A 24746-nucleotide genomic window follows, 5' to 3' on the forward strand; every position below is an offset into this window, starting at 1 on the left:
GTTAAAAAAACAACCCTTTGATACAGAGATAGTAATAACCCAGCAACACCCAAATTATAAATCACTCATTCTGTAACTGACGCAGGTTATAAACTATTCATTCTGTAACTGACTCAGGTTATAAACCATTCATTCTGTAATTGATCGTAAAACCGTGAAGGATGACTGCCTCCAACTCTTAGATGGTAAATTCCCAGTTCAAAGAGCGACAGTTTCGAACTTTTATACAAGCCCGACTCGCTCAGTCAGGTATAGCGTTTGTTTTAGTGACGAAATATTTCAGCTTTTAACTCCTGCTCTGAGAGTCGTAAACGATGGACCTGCTTTGAGAGTATTTCCCACCGACACTAGAGGGGTAGTCAGGATTGATGAATGATGTACAGTTCTTCTTACTCACGGTTGCTAATTAATCTCTTATTAATTAAACTTGAAATTTTGTTCGTATATCTTAAACAAAATTGTTAATTACTCTAATATTACTGGTGGCCTCTATACATTAGTTCGGTTACTTTAATTATCACATCTCATCTTTATTATTGTATTTGCTATACGAATAAATAAATGAATTTAAGATCATTTGTTGTCATGCAAATGTTGATTAATCCGTCCTGAGAAATCAGTAATTTGAAAAATAAGATATATGTCACTTCTCTAAATTAAATCTACAAGTTATTCACTGCAAACACAATCACATTTCTCTTTGTTTGATGGTTCACATTCAAATCAAATTCACTCTTATCGCTTGGTAAAACAAGAGTGAGGCCCTGCATGGTCAGGTGGTTAAGGCACTCAACACGTAATCCGAGGGTCGCGGATTCGAATCCCTGTCACAAAACATGCTCGCCTTTTCAGCTGTGGGGCGTTATAATGTTACAGTCAATCCCACATAGCAAAGAGCAGCCAAGAGTTGACGGTGGGTGGTTATGACTAGCTGCCTTCGCTTTAGTATTACACTGCTAAATTAAGGACGGCTAGCGCAGATAGTCCTTGAGTAGCTTTGCGCGAAATTCAAAACAAACCAAAAAGCAAACAAACAAACACGACAGTTCCATCTACAGCGTAAAAATCGCACTAGCAATTACAAGTGTAAGAGTTTTATTAGAACGCTGTTCTCACCTCCACCTTGAATCGTCCCTAAAGCTTTACTGAGCTAAATTCCCAAATGATTTTTCTCGAAATAGAAAGTTTTGCTTCATGAATATTAGATCCAGTACAGATCCTGTACGATAGCGTTTAACACTATTCGTCTTGGTTATTGACTTTGTAGCTTCCAATGCCCACGTTGTCAAGTTAAAGCTACAAACAAAACCTACTGCTACATTCAGTCCACTTTACGTCTGTACTATTAATAATTAATACCCAAATCACTCGGCGCGAGATTAGAATGTTTCCATGGAGACCCAGAGCTCGCGGAATTAATTAGAATCTCGAGCATCCTTTCTTTGTTTTCTAATTATCCGACTCTTACCCCAGAACTAAGTTTGGACTCAGTGAACTATATAAAGTCAGAACAAAAGACTTATTTTAGTTGGACACACACACAAAAAAAACGTTTCGGTCTCACGATAAATAACAAAAGAATTCTCAGGCTGGGTTTATTAGTTGAACGTAATACAATAGCCAATCCAATCAGATATTCCTCTTACGAAATCACTTGAAAGATTACACAACACTCTTACGTAACAAAAAATCGATATTTGTTTCTTCTAGCTGTTTTTCGTTTTCGATTTTGAATATATTTCAATGTTTCTTAAAAAGAAAGCACTACATTTTCAAACACTGTTCTCTGTTCTGTAGTCAGAACGTTGTTAATAGTCTTTGGTTCGCTTTATATATACAAAAACGGCTCGTTTGTGTTGAGAAAATATTTTACGTAGAAGAGCGAACAACGTTTCGACATTATTCGGTCATCGTCAGGTTCACAAAGAAAGAAAAAGGTAGCTGACCGGAAGCTGACCACATGTTTGGAATGGGTTGTGTAATTGAGTGTCGGAATGTAGAGGGCGGTGTTAGATTTTGAATATATAATTTTATATTATTATATTTAATATAGGTATAAAGGCGTTCCTTTATATTCGTTTATTTTGGGTTTAAGTTGTTGTATAAGTAAGGCTTCTTTAATTTTGCGTTTCTTTGTTTCTTTATTTAGTATTTGAGTGTTTTCTATGGTTATGTTGCGTTTATTTGACTTGCAGTGTTCGAAAACGTGTGAAGGTGACTTTTTATGTTCTTTGAATCTGGTGGCATTCTCCAAATATGTTACATCAGCCAGCTCTTTCATCAAAGACTCTTTTAATTTCAAGTTTAATCTAAATCAAATTAATCATAAAAGCCTTAACACAGTTTCGATGTTATATCCATCTTTACAGAAGTTCCAACCACTGAAGCCTGCAAGATAGCCTTAGAACTCTGTATCGGAGACCCTAACCCAACTATAGACGTTCCCAGCAACCAATTAGCAACCCTCATAGAATTCACCACGATAAAGACAAACTTCATGTTCAACAACCACAACTATATACAAACAAATGGCTTAAGCATGGGCAACCCAGTATCACCAGTTCTAGCCAATATTTTTATGACACAAGTTGAAACACAAGCAGTTAACACAGCATTACATCCACCACTATACTGGTACAGATATGTAGATGACACGGTTGCGGGATTCAAATCTACAGAACACACTTAATTTTTCAATCACATTAACTCCATACATCCCAACATTAACTTCACATGTGAACAGGAAGAAAGCAATCAAATATCATTTCTTAACCTCAAAATTACAAGAACCGACACACAATTCAAAACAGAAATCCACCGAAAAATCACCCATACTGTACTATACATTCCTTGGGACTACGCCCATGAAACAAAACAAAAACTCAACATACTAAGTCACCAAATAAACACAGCCATAAAACTATGCTCACCAGATAAAATTAACCATGAATTAGACAAAATAGAACAATACTTTATCAACATCAATAAGTTTCCTCCACATCTAACACCGCCCTCTACATTCCGACACTCAGTTACACAACCCCTTCCAAACTTATGGTCAGCTTCCGGTCAGTTACCTTTTTCTTTCTTTGTGAACCTGACGATGACCGAATAAGGTCGAAACGTTGTTCGCTCTTCGACGTAAAATATTTTCTCAACCCAAACGAGCCGTTTTTACATATATATTTCTATACAAGTGGGTTTTCTCGACATCAATGATTATTATTTGGTTCGCTTTGTTGTTGCTGTTCTGACTGGTTTGTTTTGTTTTCGTTCTGTAGTGGGGCCTGGCATGGCCTAGCACGGCCTAGCACGTTAAGGCGTGCGCTTCGTAATTTGAGGGTCGCGGGTTCGCGCCCGAGTCGCGCCAAAACATGCTTGCCCTCCCAGCCGTGGTGGCGTTATAATGTGACGGTCAATCCCACTATTCGTTGGTAAAAGAGTAGCCCAAGAGTTGGCGGTGGGTGGTGATGACTAGCTGCCTTCCCTCTAGTCTTACACTGCTAAATTAGGGACGGCTAGCACAGATAGCCCTCGAGTAGCTTTGTGCGAAATTCCAAAACAAACAAACAAACGTTCTGTAGTCAGAACGTTATTAATAGTCTTTGGTACGCTTTGTTGTTACTGTTCTAATTGGTTTGTTTTGTTTTCGTTTTGTTGTCAGAACGTTATTAATAGTCTTTGGTTCGCATTGATGTTGCTGTTCTAACTGGTTTGTTTTGTTTTTGAAAACAAAATTTTCCCATCATATTTCTTGAATATGTTGAACTCATTTCTCATCTAAATTACTGAAGTTTTTATTTCTCTATTAGTGATATAAAAATTATAAATTTAATCGCATGTTATTACGGTTTTTAGTACTAGATGGCGATACTATAGTGTAACGTAAACCACGTTACTATTTTAATATTTATTACAGACTGAAAGTAAAAGACCAGTCCTTCTCGGTAACCTGGAATAGTAACAAATAGATCATATACTTATTTAGATTGGATATCAATAATATGTAACACTGGTGCTATTCATTCATTATTATAAAAAGTTAAGGTAGAAAATATCTTCAAAATACTATTGGTAATTTCGAAGTTCAGACTTTTATTCAATTCGCCACTTGTCACTCAACCATCCATATATAACTTTAACATTAAAAAAATAACCACCCTGCACTCTTTAGTCATCACAACAACGTGTCATCTCTATTTCTTACTAGTTCTTACGATAGTCTTGTGTACCGCATGAATCAGAAATGTTGAGTTTAAGATAGTAAGAACTGTACTCAAATTATTTACAATATAGTAAATGTTGTGAATGTGCGGACTTTTTCTTATACCAAAGCCACTTCAAGATATCTACTGAGTCCACATAGGGGAATCGAACCACAGATTCTATCTAATAACATCTGTACTCTAGTTGTTTACCATTTAATAAGAACTGTACTCTAATTGTTTATTTTCTAATAAGAATTGTACTCTATTTGTTTAGTATATAATAAGAACTGTACTCCAATTGTTTATTATCTAATACGAACTGTATTCTAATTGTTTATTATCTAATAAGAACTGTAATCTAATTGTCTATTATCTAATAAGAACTGTACTCCAATTGTTTATTATCTAATAATAACTGTATTCTAATTGTTTATTATACAGTAAGAATTGTACCTCAATTGTTAATATATAATACGAGCTACACTCTAATTGTTTGCTATATAATAACTGTACACTAATTGTTTAGTACTTAGTAAGAACTGTACTTCATTTTTTTCAAATTTATTAAGAATTGTACTCTAATTCATTACTATCTCGTAAGAACTATACTCTAATTGTTTTCTATCTAATAAAACTGTATTCTATTTGTTTATTATCGCATAAGAACTGTAGTTAATTGTTTACTGTCTGATAAGAACTGTACTTTAATTGTTTACTATCTGATAAGAACTGTACTCTAATTGTTACCAATATAATGAGAACTGAACTCTAACTGTTTATAATATAATAAGAACTGTAATTTATTTCTTTACTACTAAGTAAGAAATGTACTCTAATAAATTACTATCTAATAAAAATGAAACTGTTTACTATACAAGAGAAAATGTACTCTATGAGTTTATTATTTAGTAAAAACTGTAATATAATTATTTATTATATAATAAGAACTCTAGTTGTTTACTATATAATAAAAACTATATTCTAATTTTTACTGTATAATAAGAACAGTACTCTAATTGTATCTAATATTAGAAAAACTACACTTTAATTGTTTAATATTTCGTCAGAACTGTAATCTAATTCATGCCTATTTAATAAGAGCTGTACTCTAATTGTTTACTGTCTAGTAACAACTTCAATAACTTACTATCAAGTAAGAACTGTATTTCAGTTGTTTAGCATATAACAAGAACTGTACTCTCATTAATCACTTTATAATTAAAACCGTACACTAATTATTTACTATCTATTGAGAACTGTACTTTAATTGTTTACTATGTAATAAGAATTTGTACTATAATTACTTATCATCTAATAAGAACTGTACTCTGTTTACTATGTAATAAGAATTTGTTCTATAATTACTTATCATCTAAAAAGAACTGTACTCTGTTTACTATGTAATAAGAATTTGTACGATAATTACTTATCATCTAATAAGAACTGTACTCTGTTTACAATGTAATAAGAATTTGTTCTATAATTACTTATCATCTAATAAGAACTGTACTCTGTTTACTATGTAATAAGAATTTGTACTATAATTACTTATCATCTAATAAGAACTGTACTCTGTTTACTATGTAATAAGAATTTGTACTATAATTACTTATCATCTAATAAGAACTGTAATCTGTTTACTATGTAATAAGAATTTGTACTATAATTACTTATCATCTAATAAGAACTGTACTCTGTTTACTATGTAATAAGAATTTGTTCTATAATTACTTATCATCTAATAAGAATTGTACTCTGTTTACTATGTAATAAGAATTTGTACTATAATTACTTATAATCTAATAAGAACTGTACTCTGTTTACTATGTAATAAGAATTTGTACTATAATTACTTATCATCTAATAAGAACTGTACTCTGTTTACTATGTAATAAGAATTTGTACTATAATTACTTATCATCTAATAAGAACTGTACTCTGTTTACTATGTAATAAGAATTTGTTCTATAATTACATATCATCTAATAAGAATTGTACTCTGTTTACTATGTAATAAGAATTTGTACTATAATTACTTATAATCTAATAAGAACTGTACTCTGTTTACTATGTAATAAGAATTTGTTCTATAATTACTTATAATCTAATAAGAACTGTACTCTGTTTACTATGTAATAAGAATTTGTTCTATAATTACTTATCATCTAATAAGAACTGTACTCTGTTTACAATGTAATAAGAATTTGTTCTATAATTACTTATCATCTAATAAGAACTGTACTCTGTTTACTATGTAATAAGAATTTGTACTATAATTACTTATCGTCTAATAAGAATTGTACTCTGTTTACTATGTAATAAGAATTTGTTCTATAATTACTTATAATCTAATAAGAATTGTACTCTGTTTACTATGTAATAAGAATTTGTACTATAATTACTTATCATCTAATAAGAATTGTAGTCTGTTTACTATGTAATAAGAATTTGTTCTATAATTACTTATAATCTAATAAGAATTGTACTCTGTTTACTATGTAATAAGAATTTGTTCTGTAATTACTTATCATTTAATAAGAACTGTACTCTGTTTACTATGTAATAAGAATTTGTTCTATAATTACTTATAATCTAATAAGAATTGTACTCTGTTTACTATGTAATAAGAATTTGTTCTATAATTACTTATCATCTAATAAGAACTGTACTCTGTTTACTATGTAATAAGAATTTGTTCTATAATTACTTATCATCTAATAAGAATTGTACTCTGTTTACTATGTAATAAGAATTTGTTCTATAATTACTTATAATCTAATAAGAATTGTACTCTGTTTACTATGTAATAAGAATTTGTTCTATAATTACTTATCATCTAATAAGAACTGTACTCTGTTTACTATGTAATAAGAATTTGTTCTATAATTACTTATCATCTAATAAGAATTGTAGTCTGTTTACTATGTAATAAGAATTTGTTCTATAATTACTTATAATCTAATAAGAATTGTAGTCTGTTTACTATGTAATAAGAATTTGTTCTATAATTACTTATCATCTAATAAGAACTGTACTCTGTTTACTATGTAATAAGAATTTGTACGATAATTACTTATCATCTAATAAGAACTGTAATCTGTTTACTATGTAATAAGAATTTGTTCTATAATTACTTATCATCTAATAAGAACTGTACTCTGTTTACTATGTAATAAGAATTTGTTCTATAATTACTTATCATCTAATAAGAACTGTACTCTGTTTACTATGTAATAAGAATTTGTACGATAATTACTTATCATCTAATAAGAACTGTAATATGTTTACTATGTAATAAGAATTTGTTCTATAATTACTTATCATCTAATAAGAACTGTACTCTAACCGTTTACCATTTAGTAAGACCTGTAGTCTAATACTTTGTGATGACGAAAAACCCACTTGTAGAGAAAAGTATATATATGTAAAAACAGCTGTTTAGGGTTGAGAAAAATTTTATGTAGAGGAGCGAACAACGTTTCAACCTTCTTCGGTCATCGTCAGGTTCACAAACAAATAAAGAGGGAACTGACCGATAGATGACCACATGTTTGAAGGGGGTTGTGTAACTGAGTGTAGGAATGTAGAGGGCGTGCTTAGATGTTTGAATATATTTATTAATACAGGTATAAAGCAGTTCCTTTGTATTGGTTTATTTTGGGCTTGAGTTGTTGTATAAGTAAGATTTCTTTAATTTTCCGTTTGTTTATGTTTGTTTCTTTATTTAGTATTAGCGTGTTTTCTATGTTTATGTTGTGTTTATTTGACTTGCAGTGTTCGAAAACGTGTGAAGGTGACTTTTTATGTTCTTTGAATCTGGTTTCCATTTTTCTACTTGTTTCTCCAATATAGAAGTCGTGGCAGTTATTACATTGTATTTTATAAATAATGTTGGTGTGGTGTTTGTCAGTGTAGTTTTTACATAGTATAGACCTCAGTTTTGTGCCTGGTTTTTGAATAAATTTGGTATTAACTGGAATGTCATATTTTGTTACTAGTTTTTACCAAATGTTGGTTATATGTCTGCTGATGTCGGGAATATATGGTATGCAGCAGTATGTGGTTTCGTGATTTTTTGATTCGTGAGATATATTTACTTTTGTTGGTTGATTTTGCTTTATAGTCTAGGTGTGTGCGTATAATGTTTTCTACGGTTTGTGGAGGAAACTTATTGATGTTGATGAAGTATTGTTTTATTTTGTCTAATTCAACGTTAATTTTATCTGGTGAGCATAGCTTTATGGCTGTGTTTATTTGGTTTCTTAGTATGTTGAGTTTTTGTTTTGTTTCATGGGCGTAGTCCCAAGGAATGTATAGTCCAGTATCGGTGATTTTCGGTGGATTTCTGTTTTAAATTGTGTGTCGGTTCTTGTAATTTTGAGGTTAAGAAATGATATTTGATTGCTTCTTCCTGTTCACATGTGAAGTTAATGTTGGGATGTATAGAGTTAATGTGATTGAAAAAATTAAGGGTGTGTTCTGTAGATTTGAATCCCGCAACCGTGTCATCTACATATCTGTACCAGTATAGTGGTGGATGTAATGCTGTGTTAATTGTTTGTGTTTCAACTTGTGTCATAAAAATATTGGCTAGAACTGGTGATACTGTGTTGCCCGTGCTTAGGCCATTTGTTTGTATATAGTTGTGGTTGTTGAGCATGAAGTTTGTCTTTATCGTGGTGAATTCTATGAGGGTTGCTAATTGATTGCTGGGAACGTCTATAGTTGGGTTAGGGTCTCGGATATAGAGTTCTAAGGCTATCTTGCAGGCTTCTGTGGTTGGAACTTCTGTAAAGAGGGATATAACATCGAAACTGCCCATTAAGGCTTTATGATTAAGTTGATTTAGATTAGACTTGAAATTAAAAGAGTCTTTGATGAATGAGCTGGCTGATGTTACATATTTGGAGAATGCCCATGTTATGTATTTACCAAGATTGTAATTAAACGATTCATATGTGGACATTATTGGTCGTAATGGACAATCTGGTTTATGAGGTTTGGGGATGCCGTATATTTGTGGTGTGCGTGAGTCGGTTTTACGTAGGTAGGAATAAAGTGTTTCCTATCTACTAAAAACTACACTATAATTGTTTATCGTATAATAAGAACTGTACTCTAATTGTTTATTATTTAATAAGAACTGTACTCTAATTGTTTGTGATATAATGAGAACTGTATTCTAATTGTTTGGTATACAATAAGAACTGTACTCCAGTTGTTTTCCATATAATTAAAACTGTACTGTAATTGTTTACTACTTTGTGAGAACTGTACTCTAATGGTTTACTGTGTGATAAGAATTATACGCTAATTGTTTATTATCTAATATGAACTGTATTCTAATTGTATTTACTATTTAGTAAGAACTGTACTCTAATTAGTTCTGATACAATAGAACTGTACCTTAATTGTTTACTACTTGGTAAGAACTGTACTCTTATTCTTTGCCATTTAGTAAGAATTGTACTCTATTTATTTACTATGTAGTAAGAAGTGTACTCTGTTTGTTTACTATGTAGTAAGAAGTGTACTCTAATTGTATATTATATATTAAGAACCGTACTCTATTTGTTTTCTATGTAGTAAGAAGTGTACTCTAATTGTATACTATATATTAAGAACCGTACTCTCATTGTTTACTATGTAGTAAGAAGTGTACTCTCATTGTTTACTATGTAGTAAGAAGTGTACTCTATTTGTTTTCTATGTAGTAAGAAGTGTACTCTATTTGTTTTCTATCTACTAAGAACTGCACTCTGTTTACTGTTTTGTAAGAATTGTACTCTAATTGTTTATTATTTAGTAAGAACTGTACTCTGTTTGTTTACTCTGTAGTAAAAACTGTTCTCTTATTGTTTATTATGTAATAAGAATTGTATTCTAATTTTTTACTATTTAGTAAGAACTGTACTCTAATTGTTTACTATATAGTAAGAACTATACTCTAATTGTTTACCATTTTGGAAGATCCGCACTTTAATTAATTACTATCTAACAAGAACTCTACTATAACTGTTTATTTTCTAGTAAGAACTATACTCTAATAGTTGACCATTTAGTAAGAACAGTATTCTATTGTTTACTAATGTTGGGAAAACTGTACTATTATTGGTTCCTGCTTGAACGTGGGAATATTTGTTTCACTACAATGCTGTTAGGCTTAAAGTGTATATATAATATAACTATTGAAAAATAAAACGTTTTTCCTTACGTAGTTGAAAATCCGAACTTATCATAGTTTTGAGTATCACTTTTGCCTCAAGATGGACCTTTTACCTTAAGACTGAAAGTCGTTATACAAGATTATAATAATATCTGTTGTTGATATTACACTTTCCTTTCGTATGTTTCAAACTTCAGAAGTTAACGAGAGGAAAACCTGAGATAGCGTATAGAACAGCTAAGTAAAGCATTTCTGTAAACGTTTTTCGATAGCCAGGAATTCAGCAGCTCTTCTCTCTAGCTAGTAACTCTGTCGTAAGATAAGACAGCTTATGATATAAAGATAGAAAATATCCTGGTAATGATAGTACAATCGAGGTTGCTAAACATTCGCTCCAATGCATTATTACAAGAGCTCCCTCTGGAGATAAGTCGTTTTCCAAAAAAAAACCATATTGTTGTACGACTTGTTTCCTGATAAGAACATCCATATAATACAATTTCTGTTCATACCTTCTTCAACAGTGCTAGGTAAAGAAAAGTTTCACGTTTGCCTTTTTATATCTTCAGAGCTCCTCGTCCATTGTAATGGTTTCTTAGTAACAGTCACTAACAGTGTCTTTATGTCTGGGCGTAAGAAATCTTCGTCTATGAAATATTGAAAGGGTATTGTGATTTTCGACGAAAATTTCTGAGAGGCCAATACGTTTGTTATCTGTACTCAAATAGTTTTATCTTCTTTCGCAAACTTTTTTCTGCAATGAATACAACTATCATTTGAAAAAAAAAAAAAATTCTAACTGAGAGAGTTAATCTAAGCAGTGGCTAGACTCGACCATTTTTAATATAGTAAAGTCCAGCACTATATTGAATTTAGATTTTTTTTTCATGTTATCTTTACCCAGGGTTACTGGAAATACCTAGATCGCTAAGACTCAGTGATAAGTGGTTGCTCGTAAATTAGACTGGTATTATTTTATTTAACAACTCATATAATCTCGCAAACGTTATTCAAAAACGTTTAAGAATTTCCTAAGTACCAAACTAATGTTAATTTGTTATTGGCGACTGTATAAACAGAAGCACTGGGTTTACTCTTATAAAGTTCAACAGTAAATGTTACAGAATATCGAAAGTTATTTTCCGCCAACCATATGTCTAACATGATTACAAGCCAACTGTAATGAGTAATTCGTTTTCTAAGACGTGTTAAGGAAATTTTACACGGTAATTAAACACACCAGCTAACATGAGACGTGTTAGCCCTACCGTTAGGTCTTACATACCACAATTCGCACACCATGGTCGTTCGAGCTCGTGATAAATGTTGCACGGAGACTGATACGCCTTTAGTTTAATTAATTAATAACCAACATAACTTATGTTTATACAAAACAAATTGGATTAAAATACAAGGTTCGAACTTAACACGGTGCAACTCTTAGAACTGAGAATAAACCAGTTTATCAAGTAAGAACTAAAATATTCAGTTTCATTTATAAAGCAAAAAACATCTTTATGTATGAATTAACTGACAAAAATGTAATTTTCCATCCTACAGTTAGAATGTTTTCTGCAGAAGCGAAAATTAAAATATAGGAAGATTCGAACCCAATCACTACCCTAATAAAACATGCTTTAAGCAAGTACGAAAAAACAAGCGTTTTGGTTCGGTTTTCACTATAACTTGTTATTTTTATTAAACTATATGCATAGTAGTAAACATCAAAATATTCGTTCCCTTAATTTTAAGCTTCCTAGAATCACCGTAACTATAGAAACATATGTAACATCAAAGAACATTGTAATAATAACAACACCACATGTTAAATCAAACTACACTAAGTAATAACATATTTGGAATTAAACTAAATTGTAATAATAATAAGATAGGTTAAACTTCATTGTAATAACAATAACATATATGGAGTCAAACTACATTTCAGTGGCAATAAAATATGTGATATTAAACTACATTTCAACAACAATAAATTATGTGATATTAAACTACATTTCAAAGACAATAAAATATGTGATATTAAACTACATTGTAAAAACAATAAAATATGTGATATTAAACTACATTGTAATAATAATAAAATATGTGATATTAAACTACATTTCAATGATAATAAAATATGTGACATTAAACTTCATTGTAATCACAATAAAATATGTGATATTAAACTCCATTGTAATAACAATAAAATATGTGATACTAAACAACATTTCAATGATAATAAAATATGTGATATTAAACTCCATTGTAAACACAATAAAATATGTGATATTAAACTCCATTGTAATAACAATAAAATATGTGATACAAACCACATTTCAATGATAATAAAATATGTGATATTCAACTCCATTGTAATAATAATAACATATGTGATACTAAACTACATTCAATGATAATAAAATATCAGTTAAATTACATTGTAATAATGTTAAAATATGCAGAGTTGGACTACATTGTAATAATAATAATATAAGAGTTACGTTACGTGACTTTGTAATGATATTAAAATATGTTAAATGAAACTACATTGTAATAATAATAAAATATGTGGTTTTAAATTACATTGTAATAATAATAAAGCATCAGTTTATCTACATTGTAGTAATAATAAAATATGTGGACTTAAACTACAATAAATAATAATAAAATACCAGTTAAAATACGTTGTAATAATATTATAATATGTGGAGAAAAAGAACATTCTAGTAATAATAAAATATGAGTAAATGTACATTGTGTTAATGATAAAATATCAGTTAAACTACACTGTAATAATATTAAAATATGTGGAGCTAACCTACATTGGAATAATGAAATAAGCATTGTGTTATTCTGCATTGTAACAATAAAAATATGTGTACTTAAACTACAATGTAATAATAATAAAAATGTGTTCAACTACACTCTAATAATAATAAAACATTAATGAAATTACAGTTTAATAGTTATAAAGTATGTGGAGATAATTATTTTGTAATAATAAATAAACATGGGGAGTTAGATTACATTGTAATAACAATAAAAAAATCATATTTTAACTCTATCAAAATATGTGGAGTTCAACTACTTTCTGATAGTTGTAAAATCTGTGGAATTGAACTGAACTATAATAATATTTAATATGTTGAGTTAAACTACATTGTAATAATAAGAAAATATCAGTTAAACTACATATAATAATAGTAAAATATATGGAGTTAAACATTGTAATAATAATAAAATACATTGAGTTATTTTGATTGTAGCAGAAATAAATTATGTTGAGTTAAACTACCTTTTATTAATAATAAAATATCAGTTACACAACATTGTTATAATGTTAAAATATGTGGAGTTAAACTATATTGCAATAATTGAAAATTTTCAGTTAAACTACATTGTAATAATAGTAAAATATGTTTAGTTAACTACATTGTAATAATTGTAAAATATCAGTTAAATTACTCTGTAATAATAGTGAAATATGTGGACCTAAACTACACTGTAATAACAATAAAATATATGGAGTTAACCTGCTTTGTCACAATAATAAAATATGTGGAGTTAGGCCACACTATAACAACAATATATAGGAGTTAAACTCCATTGTAATAATACTAAAATATTTAAATTATTCTATATTCTAATAATAAAAAATATCTCGAGTTAAACTATAGTGTAATAATAATAAAGTATGTGAAATTAAAATACATTCTAATAATAACAAAATATGAGTTGACCTACATTGTAAATGTGTGTTTGTAGTGTGTTTTCTTATAGCAAAGTCACATCTGGCAATCTGCTGAGCCCACCGAAGGGAATCAAATCCCTGATTTTAGCGTTGTAAATCCAGAGACATACCGCTGTACTAGCGGGGGTCTACATTGTAAGAATAATAAAATATATGTAGTTAAGCTACATCATAATAGTAATATAATATCAGTTAAACTGCATTGTAATGATAATAAAAGATGAGTTAAATTACATTGTAGTCATAAAAATAACATATATGGAGTTAAACGACATTGTAGTAATGATAAAATATTTGGAGATAAACACTTTGTAATAGTAACAAAATATCAGATACAGCACATTGTAATAACATTAATATATCAGTTAAACCAACGTCTGATAATAATAACATGTGTGGAATAAAACTACATCATAATAATATTAAAATATGTGGAGTTAAACTACAATGTACTAATAATGAAATATCAGTTAAACTACTTGGTAATAATAATAAAATATGTGTCGGTTAACTACATTGTAAAAATAAGAAAATGTATGTACTTTTAAGTCCACATTATAATAATAATAAAATACGAGTTAAATTAAGTGTAATATTAAAAAATATCAGTTAAATTACCTTAAGGATATAAACTACTTTCAGTAATAATAAAATATAAGTTAAACTGTATTTTAATAATAATAAACTATCAGTTAAACTACATTGCAACAAAAATAATATGTGTAGAGTTAAAGTACATTCTAATAATGATCAAATATGTGGAATTAAACTACATAGTTAAAATACAAAATATGAATCAAACTACATTGTAAAGATAAGAGTAACATATATAGAGCTAAAAATAATGTAACAATAATGAAATATGTGGAGTTACGGTACTTTATAATATTAATAAACTGTCAGTTAAACTACATTGTACTAACAATAATATAATACATGGAGTTAAAGTATACTCTAATATCAGTTAAATTACCTTAAGGATATAAACTACTTTCAGTAATAATAAAATATAAGTTAAACTGTATTTTAATAATAATAAACTATCAGTTAAACTACATTGCAACAAAAATAATATGTGTAGAGTTAAAGTACATTCTAATAATGATCAAATATGTGGAATTAAACTACATAGTTAAAATACAAAATATGAATCAAACTACATTGTAAAGATAAGAGTAACATATATAGAGCTAAAAATAATGTAACAATAATGAAATATGTGGAGTTACGGTACTTTATAATATTAATAAACTGTCAGTTAAACTACATTGTACTAACAATAATATAATACATGGAGTTAAAGTATACTCTAATAATAATAAAATATCACTTTAACTATATTGTAATAATAGTAAAATATAAGTTGAACTACATTGTAAGAATGTTAATATATGTGAAGTTAAATTACGTGTAATAATATTTATGTATGTAAACTTTAAGTATATTATAATAATAAAAATATGAGTTACATTACGTGCAATAGTAAAAATATCAGTTAAATTACCTTGTAGTAATATTAAAATTAGAGTAGTTAAACTACATTGTAATTTGTTTGTTTTTGAATTTCGCACAAAGCTACTCGAGAGCTATCTGTGCTAGCCGTCTCTAATTTAGCAGTGTAAGACTAGAGGGAAGGCAGCTAGTCATCACCACTCACCGCCAACTTTTGGGCTACTCTTTTACCAACGAATAGTGGGATTGACCGTTACATTATAACGCCCCCATGGCTGAAAGGGCGAGCATGTTTGACGCGACGGGGATGCGAACCCGCGACCCTCAGATTACGAGTCGCACGCCTTAACACGCTTGGCCATGCCGGGCCTACATTGTAATAATAATAAAATATGTGGAGATAATATGTCATGATAATAAAAGATGTGTTAAATTATATTATAGTAATAATAACATATATGGAGTTAAACTACATTCTACTAACACTACAATATGTGGGTTTAAACTACATTATGGTAATGATAATATATGTGGAGTTAAACACATTGTAGTAATAACAAAATATCACTTAAAACACATTGTAATAATGTTAAAATATCAGTTAAACCACCTTCTAATAATAATAATAAAATATGTGGAATTAAACTACATCGTAATAATATTAAAATACGTGGAGTTAAACTGCATTGTACTAATAATAAAATATGTGCAGTTTAACTACATTATAATAATAATAAAATATGCGGTATCAAGTTACCTTGTAGTAAATACATTTCAGTTAAACTAAATTTCAATAATAATAAAATATGAGTTAATCTCCATTATAATAATAATGGAATATGTATAATTAAACTTCGTAGTGACAATAATAAAATACAAGTTTGACAACATTGTAGAGAAAATAACATATATGGAGATAAACTATATTGTCATAATAATTAAATATGTGGAGTTAAACTACATTCCAATAAAAATAAAATACGTGGAGTTAAACTATATTGTAATAATAATAAAAACAGATATGTTCTTCAACTAAATTGTAATAAAAATAAAGTAGGTGGAATTAATCTACATAGTTATAATAATAAAATACTTGTCAAACTACATGGTAATAATATTAATAACATATATAGCGTTAAAATACATCGTAATAATAATAAATTTTCAGTTAAAGATTATTGTAATAGTATTAAAATATCAGTGAACCCACACTGTAATAATAATAAAATATGAGGAATTAATCTAAATTTTTGTGTTAATAAAATATTTGGAGTTAAAGTACATTGTAATAATAATAAAATATTAGTTAAACTATTGTAATAATAATAAAATATGTGGCGTTAAACTACATAGTAGTAATTAGAAAATATGTGGAATTGAACTGCATTGTAATATTAATAAAATGTGCAGAGTTAAACTACGCTGTAATACTGATAAAATATGTTAAAGTACTTTGCAATAATAACAAAATATTACTTAAACTACATTGTAATAGTGATAAAATTTTAATTGATTTACATTGTAATAATAATATAAGAACTGGAGTTACACTAACTTATAATATTATAAAATATCAGTTAAGCTACATTGCAGTAGTAATAATATCATATATGGAGTTAAACAACATTGTAATAACAATGAAGTGTGCGGAGTTAAACTGCATTGTAATAATAATAAAATATCAGTTAAACCACGTTGTAATAGTGTTAAACTATGTGGAGTTAAACTACATTGTAATAATCATAAAATATGAGTTAAATTACGTATAATAGGAATAAAGTATCAGTTAAATTACATTGTAATAATGTTACAATAAGTGTAGTTAAACTACATTGTAATAATAATAAAATATGTGAAGTTAAAATACGTTGTAGTAATAATAAAATATCAATTGTTGTTTTGAATTAAGTACAAAGCTACACAATGGGCTATCTGTGCTCTGCCCAGCACGGGTATCGAAACCCGGTTTTTAGTTTTGTAAGTCCGCAGATATACCGTTAAGTCACTGGGTGGCAAAATATCACTTAAACTACACTATAATAATAATAAAATATACAGAGTTAATCCGCATTGTAATGGAAATAAAATATGTAAAATGAAACTACATTGTAATAAAAATAATAACATATATGAAGTTAAACTATATTCTAATAATAACAACATTTCAGTTAAATTTCATTGTAATAACAATAAAATATCTGGAGTAGAACTACTTTGTAAGAATGATAAAATACGCGGAATTAAACTACGTAGTTATAAAAATAAAATATGAGTCAAACCACATAGTGATAGTAATAATAACATGTATGAAGTTAAACTACATTGTAATAATTAATAAGTTCGTGGACTTAATCTATATTCTACTAATAATAAAATATTTGAGTTTAAACTATATTGTAACAATGATGAAATACGTACAGTTAAAATACAATGTACTAATGATAAAAAATGTGGTGTTAAACTACATTGTAATAATAAAAGAATATTAGTTTAGCTCCATTGTAATAATAACACAATATGTGGAATTAAATTACTTTTCAATGATAATAAAATATGTGATATTAAACTCCACTGTAATAACAATAAAATATGTGATATTAAACAACATTTCAATGATAATAAAATATGTGATATTAAACTCCATTGTAATAATAATAAAATATGTGATATTAAACTCCACTGTAATAACAATAAAATATGTGATATTAAACTACATTGTAATAACAATAAAATATGTTATATTAAATTCCATTTCAACGATAATAAAATATGTGATATTAAACTATATATCAATGATAATAAAACGTGATATTAAACTCCATTGTAATAATAATAAACTATGTGATATTAAACTCCATTGTAATAATAATAAACTATGTGATATTAAACTACATTTCAACTATAATAAAATATGTGATATTAAACTACATTGTAATAACAATAAAATATGTGATATTAAATTCCATTTCCATTTCAACGATAATAAAATATGTGATATTAAACTATATATCAATGATAATAAAACGTGATATTAAACTCCATTGTAATAATAATAAAATATGTGATACTAAATCACATTTCAATGATAATAAAATATGTCATATTAAACTACATTTCAATGATAATAAAATGTGTGATTTTAAACTCCATTGTAATAATAATAAAATATGTGATATTAAACTCCATTGTAATAATAATAAAATGTGTGGAGATAATCCTCATTTACAATTTACAAGTAAGACTGGAAGGAAGAGGTTATAGTTGTTCTTTAGCAGATAAAACTCTTCAAGTGACTCTTACTGTGTCGTTTCTTTACCTTTTTACGGGTATTTGATCTTTCTGGTGTTAACCACTTTGTAATCAACTCCGAATCACCCAGCGGAAACCCACCCACCGACCCCACCGCACGAGCTTCCTCTCTTTGCAACAGATGAAGTCTGATCGATATGTTTCAAAATGTCACGTGACTCTCTGCAATGCGACATTGGTGTCACGTGAGGATATCGGATACTGAGCTGTATTCTGTATTTATATTCCACATCCAATTTTAACGGTATTCTATAATTATATTCCACATCCAAGCTTAACTGTATTCTATATTTATATTCTACATCCATGCTTAATAAGAGAGGTTATTTTGTATTCACATCCATCCTATATGTCAACTACAGAATAATGAATATAATCTCGTTCATGTTATTCAAGCATGTGCCCACCCAACACGAGGGCAACACATACAAAAACTTATTTCCTGGAGTTGTCACTACATATTTACAAAGTAGTCCATCTCACAAGACACAGTTTTAATCAGAACTAGAACCGACCGAGATTACAGTTACAGCGGAAAATTCTTCCGGATTTCTCAAAGTTAAGAAATCGTGACAGGAAATAAAGACACGTGTTACTTTCTGATCACTTCCTTTCTCTTCCCTACAGTGTCAAGTAGAACAAACTAATAAAAAAAAACGGACAGAATCTCACTAAGAAAAGACATATTTAAGACCAGTTTTCGTCTTTCTGAACGTTTCTATGATTAAACTTATTCTGAGCCTTACAACTTGAGAACATTTATATCGTGAGATAGTTATCTAGGCGCACCAATTTCTAATACATTATTATTCAGCTTAGACTCGTGAATATTGTCAAACGTTATGGTTTACTAACGTTCTACATTTTTTTACATAAAAAAGACTAGTGTCATAATAAAATTACATTCAAAACAAAGAAGTCTTGTATAACCTTGTTCTCTCAGGAGTTTACAACAGGCAACCCTGTATAACTTTGTTCTGTCAGTAGGTAACAACAAACAGACCTGTATCACCTTTTTCTGTCAGTAAATAACAACAAACAGACCTGTATAACCGTGTTCTGTCAGTAGGTAACAATAAACAACTCTGTATAAACTTGTTCTGTCAACAGATAACAACAAACAGTCCTATATAACTTTGTTTTGTTAGTAGGTAACAACAAACAGACCTGTATCACCTTTTTCTGTCAGTAAATAACAACAAACAGACCTGTATAACCGTGTTCTGTCAGTAGGTAACAATAAACAACTCTGTATAAACTTGTTCTGTCAACAGATAACAACAAACAGTCCTATATAACTTTGTTTTGTTAGTAGGTAACAACAAACAGACCTGTATAACCTTGTTCTGTCAGTAGGTAACAATAAACAGCCCTGTATAACCTTGTTCTATCAATAGATAACAACAAACAACTCTGTATAAACTTGTTCTGTCAACAGATAACAACAAACAGTCCTATATAACTTTGTTTTGTTAGTAGGTAACAACAAACAGACCTGTATAACCTTGTTCTATCAGTAGATAACAACAAACAACTCTGTCAGTAGTTAACAGGGATCGGCTTTGTAAGAAGATAAAATAATTTAAATAACAATGAAACTATAAGAATAGTAAATATTTAAATATCATATATTGGATAGAACCGTTGACTGTTTTCAAAGGACGTAAGAACTGCATTTATGAATGAAATTATCTCACTGGTTAAATTAAAGAAATAAAACATCTTTTGGAATAATGTAATAGATTTTCTGAATAATAGAAATAAATAAATTATTCTAAAGGAATATTTGAGAAGAAAGTTAAATACAGCAAAGATAAAGTCAGTCTTGGTGGTACAGTGACGTAATGATTATAATCCAGAACCTTCTAGGAACCAATAACTTGGAGTAGAGAACCAAACTGAATACTTTGAGATTTTATTGACGTGGTTTTTAATGAATCATTTCTCACTAACTGTGTTATCATAAAAATATCTAATGAGCTGTGGAAGTCAATATTGTTGAGAAAAGAAACCATACGTTATGGCCATTGTTTGAACGAATGATTAATGATCAGAAGTTCGAGTGGTATGCGATCATAAGCTTCAACACCTAATAGTATTTTAGTGGTTTAGTTTGATAGCACCGTTATGTTAACAATAAGTATTTAATGTTTGATAATGTTTTTTTATAAACAAGAAAAGGTTTGTAATTATTAATCCAGCTATAACTGAACATATAGAAAACAACCCACTTTCTCACAATGTTAATTAAAACAATGTTAAATTGGTGAAATATTCTAACATTAAACACAAACAAAATGCAGTAGAATGACTAGAGATATTTAAATATCCAAAGTTAACTTCAAACAGATACTCTGCTTTGATAACTAGACAGCAGCATTGTTATGCCAATTGTTAGTCCTTGAAGTTGGATAACTAGACAGCAGCATTGTTATGTCAATTGTTAGTCCTTGAAGTTTGATAACTAGACAGCAGCATTGTTATGTCAATTGTTAGTCCTTGAAGTTTGATAACTAGACAGCAGCATTGTTATGTCAATTGTTAGTCCTTGAACTTTGATAACTAGACAGCAGCATTGTTATGCCAATTGTTAGTCCTTGAAGTTTGATAACTAGACAGCAGCATTGTTATGTCAATTGTTAGTCCTTGAAGTTTGATAACTAGACAGCAGCATTGTTATGCTAATTGTTAGTCCTTGAAGTTTGATAACTAGACAGCAGCATTGTTATGTCAATTGTTAGTCCTTGAAGTTTGATAACTAGACAGCAGCATTGTTATGTCAATTGTTAGTCCTTGAAGTTTGATAACTAGACAGCAGCATTGTTATGTCAATTGTTAGTCCTTGAAGTTTGATAACTAGACAACAGCATTGTTATGCCAATTGTTAGTCCTTGAAGTTGGATAACTAGACAGCAGCATTGTTATGTCAATTGTTAGTCCTTGAAGTTTGATAACTAGACAGCAGCATTGTTATGTCAATTGTTAGTCCTTGAAGTTTGATAACTAGACAGCAGCATTGTTATGTCAATTGTTAGTCCTTGAAGTTTACTTCTATGCAAGATAGGAAAAAGATCTAAACGTTGGAATACTACGTCACTGTTTCACTCAATCCTGATGGTGTTGGGTGTGTGACTGACACAATTCTAAAGAAGATACGTGCATGAATTCGCTCACCCATGACAGATGGTTGATGTGTGACTCATACACCCATGATGATGAAGATGTTGTGTACACAGAAACTCTCAGATAAAGTCAACTGACTATAGTAAAGTTTTGTATTTCACGTTTTCCTAACAAGTTTTAAAGAAAATTTCATTCATTTTGGTTTGAACATACGAACAAATGTAACGCCTACATCCTGTGTCAAGAAATACTTCTCTAAGTAAGGTGACATCTCAGTACAAACCAGATATGAAGTCTCAGAATACTGTTTGATCAGTATCAATATTCTGACCTGGATCATGGTGGTTTTATACAACAATGGTGTTCATATCTACATTTTAGGTTTGTTCTTTAATACATATTCATTAAACAGCATAATAAACCTGTTAGAAACAGATGCGATATAACTGTGAACATGGGTCGCCATCATCCAGTCCTGTAACATCATTATTTGTGTTGTACAAGGTATACCACACTCATGTAGAATCTCTGTGTTGTACAAGGTGTACCACACTCATGTAGAATCTCTGTGTTGTACAAGGTGTGCCACACTCATATAGAATCTCTGTGTTGTACAAGGTGTACCACACTCATATAGAATCTCTGTGTTGTACAAGGTATACAACACTCATGTAGAATCTGTGTTCTACAAGGTGTACCAAACTCATGTAGAATCTCTAACTGTGTTGTACAAGGTGCACCACACTCATATAGAATCTCTGTGTTGTACAAGGTGCACCACACTCATATAGAATCTCTGTGTTGCACAAGGTGTACCACACTCATGTAGAATCTCTAACTGTGTTGTACAAGGTGCACCACACTCATATAGAATCTCTGTGTTGTACAAGGTGTACCACACTCATATAGAATCTCTGTGTTGTACAAGGTATACAACACTCATGTAGAATCTGTGTTCTACAAGGTGTACCAAACTCATGTAGAATCTCTAACTGTGTTGTACAAGGTGCACCACACTCATATAGAATCTCTGTGTTGTACAAGGTGCACCACACTCATATAGAATCTCTGTGTTGCACAAGGTGTACCACACTCATGTAGAATCTCTAACTGTGTTGTACAAGGTGCACCACACTCATATAGAATCTTTGTGTTGTACAAGGTGCACCACACTCATATAGAATCTCTGTGTTGCACAAGGTGTACCACACTCATGTAGAATCTCTAACTGTGTTGTACAAGGTGCACCACACTCATATAGAATCTTTGTGTTGTACAAGGTGCACCACACTCATATAGAATCTCTGTGTTGTACAAGGTGTACTACACTCATGTAGAATCTGTGTTGTACAAGGTGTACCAAACTCATGTAGAATCTCTGTGTTGCACAAGGTGTACCACACACATGTAGAATCTCTGTGTTGTACAAGGTGTACCACACTCATATAGAATCTCTGTGTTGTGCAAAGTGTACCACACTCATGTAGAATCTCTAACTGTGTTGTACAAGGTGCACCACACTCATATAGAATCTCTGTGTTGTACAAGGTGTACCACACTCATGTAGAATCTCTGTGTTGTACAAGGTGTACCACACTCATGTAGAATCTCTGTGTTGTACAAGGTGTGCCACACTCATATATATTCTCTGTGTTGTACAAGGTGTACCACACTCATATAGAATCTCTGTGTTGTACAAGGTATACCACACTCATGTAGAATCTGTGTTGTACAAGGTGTACCAAACTCATGTAGAATCTCTGTGTTGCACAAGGTATACCACACTCATGTAGAATCTCTAACTGTGTTGTACAAGGTGCACCACACTCATATAGAATCTCTGTGTTGTACAAGGTGTACCACACTCATGTAGAATCTCTGTGTTGTACAAGGTGTACCACACTCATGTAGAATCTCTGTGTTGTGCAAAGTGTACCACACTCATAAAGAATCTCTGTGTTGTACAAGGTGTACCAAACTTATGTAGAATCTCTAACTGTGTTGTACAAGGTGCACCACACTCATATAGAATCTCTGTGTTGTACAAGGTGTACCACTCTCATGTAGAATCTCTGTGTTCTACAAGGTGTACCACACTCATATAGAATCTCTGTGTTGTGCAAAGTGTACCACACTCATGTAGAATCTCTGTGTTCTACAACGTATACCACACCCATGTAAAATCTATAATTCTGTTGTATAAGGTCCACCAACCTCCTATAGAATCTTCGTGTTTCAGAAGGTGCACCACACTCGCACAGAATATTTCTCTAATTGTATTGTACAAGATGTACCACAACCATGTAGAATCTCTAATTGTGTTGTACAAGATGTACCACACTCATGTAGAATCTCTAACTGTGTTGCACAAGGTGCACCAAACTCATGTAGAATCTCTAACTGTGTTGTACAAGGTGCACCAAACTCATGTAGAATCTCTAACTGTGTTGTACAAGGTGCACCAAACTCATGTAGAATCTCTAACTGTGTTGTACAAGGTGCACCAAAATCCTATACAATATCCAACTGTGCTGTACACTCATAGAATATACAAACTAATTCACTAAAAACAGTATTGTTGGTTCTCTTATATGGGGAATACAAACTAATTCACTGAAGACAGTATAGTTGGTTATCACATGTAGAAGATACAGACTAATTCACTAAATGCATAATTTTAGGTTGTGTTGTATAGAAGTTACAAACTAATGCACTGAAGAAAGTTTTGTTGGTTGTT

At 30.1% G+C, this 24746-nt stretch overlaps 1 protein-coding gene across 1 annotated transcript in view; it reads right to left on the minus strand.

The window, feature by feature from the left end:
- Window positions 1-19289, minus strand: part of LOC143237669 (uncharacterized) — a 237718-nt gene extending 218429 nt beyond the window's left edge. Inside the window, exons 1-2 of the mRNA XM_076477174.1 lie at window positions 18894-19289; window positions 14119-14253 (exon numbers count right to left, since the gene is read on the minus strand). The gene's annotated coding sequence lies outside the window, so the exon portion shown is untranslated. The remainder of the gene's footprint in view (window positions 1-14118; window positions 14254-18893) is intronic.
- Window positions 19290-24746: the final 5457 nt, after the last annotated feature.

Source organism: Tachypleus tridentatus, chromosome 13, assembly GCF_004210375.1.
Source record: "Tachypleus tridentatus isolate NWPU-2018 chromosome 13, ASM421037v1, whole genome shotgun sequence".
Classification (NCBI taxonomy): Eukaryota; Metazoa; Arthropoda; class Merostomata; order Xiphosura; family Limulidae; genus Tachypleus; species Tachypleus tridentatus.